This window comes from Pristiophorus japonicus, unplaced genomic scaffold, assembly GCF_044704955.1.
Source record: "Pristiophorus japonicus isolate sPriJap1 unplaced genomic scaffold, sPriJap1.hap1 HAP1_SCAFFOLD_170, whole genome shotgun sequence".
Classification (NCBI taxonomy): domain Eukaryota; kingdom Metazoa; phylum Chordata; class Chondrichthyes; family Pristiophoridae; genus Pristiophorus; species Pristiophorus japonicus.
This window is the reverse complement of record NW_027251383.1, coordinates 1,332,432-1,334,054: the sequence shown is the minus strand read 5'-3', so window position 1 is coordinate 1,334,054 and position 1,623 is coordinate 1,332,432. Positions and strand designations below refer to the sequence as shown.

Genomic DNA, 1,623 nt, shown 5'->3' with positions numbered 1-1,623 from the left:
AAACCTGTTATCCCTTATACACCCCACCATGAAAGAAATTGTTGAGAGCAGGCGCCAATCACAATATAACTACCATGACAGGAATTCGAGGGCACGATATATTGGTGTAAACGACCCTGTTGTTGTCCACAACTACACTGCAGGGCCTAAATGGCTCGCAGGCACTGTGATAGCCAAAGAGGGCAATAGGATTCTGGTAGTTAAACTTACCAATGGACAAATCTGCCGCAAACACGTGGATCAAACAAAAAGGAGGTTCAGCAACCCCAAAGAAGAAGCAGAGGAAGAACATGATATAGAGTTCACTCTAGCACAGGTGACCGAACACTGGAACCAAAGCGAGGAGAGCCCAGTCACTGTGGGCAGTCCGGATAGGCCTGAGGCACCGCAAACAGCAGACACACAGGCCAGCGCCCAACAACCGGAGCCCCAACTCAGGCGCTTTACAAGAGAGCGTAAACCACCAGAGAGACTCAACCTGTGATCCCAAAAAGACTTTGGGGTCATGTATTCAACCAGCATTGTAACCCATTTTTAAATTCAAAACCTGATAAAATTGACGACATGCAGCCAACGTGCAAAAGTAAGAATTCTTTTAATCACCGTTAATTAGCTGATAACATTCTTCAGAATGAAATAAATAATAATATAATTACTGAGGAACAGTGGTATCCTCAATCATTCATTTTCTCTTTACATGTGATGAAGTTTTATCCCTATCTCATTTACACGCTGTATGAGAATGGTTTAAAATTGTAAGTGTTTATGACTCAGTTGTAAAACCATTGATTGTGTGTGTGTCTATACTTGATAGGAGGAGCACTTGAGACCGAAGTTCCAGTTCTACACACCAGTTTCTTTAAACCCAATAACATAATTTATTTCTAATGGGCTGGATGGAGGAACATGATCCATGTAAAAAATTGTTATCGTTTTACTTGAACTGAATGCTCATAAAATATCGGAGTGGGAACTAATTGGATAACAGCACTGCTGGCAACATTTGCGGAATAGATTCGTGCAGCCAAAACGCACAATGACAACCTGGGACTGTGCGGCACCGAATACTCGGGGAAAAACAGTTAAACATTTCGTCCCTGGGTGGGCTCGAACCACCAACCTTTCGGTTAACAGCCGAACGCGCTAACCCATTGCGCCACAGAGACTGATGGAAGTCAAAGGTGCAAGACATCCCAAACCAGGGTGTCAGTCAGTTAACGCTTCAGATTTCTCCGACCGGTATGGAACTTGTCCACTCTCAGTTGTACTTTCCCAAATAAATGGAGGGACATTCATTGTGGATGCGTGGAAGCAGTCTGGTCCCGCACACTGCAGACACTTCCATGTCACCGCCAACCAGCTCTCCCACAACCGGTGTGATCTACATTCCAGCCTTCCGGTGCCTTGTCTGTGACAAAGTATTCTGATTGTCTCGAAGCCGGTATTTGGTTTGAATTTCTTTTCAGCTCCTGACTGCGGATATTCCTGTGATTCAACGGGAACTAAATGCTTACAGGGACAGTTGGATTCACCGTTTCTTGCTTGGTGAAATTTCAAAGATTGAAAGCTACGCACATCAACCCCAAACCTCCCGTGAGATGGAAGCCCAGTTGCTGTTTCAAG

The 1,623-nt window shown here is 44.7% G+C and overlaps 1 non-coding gene across 1 annotated transcript; it reads right to left on the bottom strand.

Annotated features, from left to right (window-relative positions):
- Positions 1-1,092: 1,092 nt before the first annotated feature.
- Positions 1,093-1,166, bottom strand: trnan-guu (transfer RNA asparagine (anticodon GUU)). The gene has a single exon. It is a non-coding gene; the product is annotated as a tRNA-Asn (tRNA).
- Between the last annotated feature and the right edge of the window lie 457 nt (positions 1,167-1,623).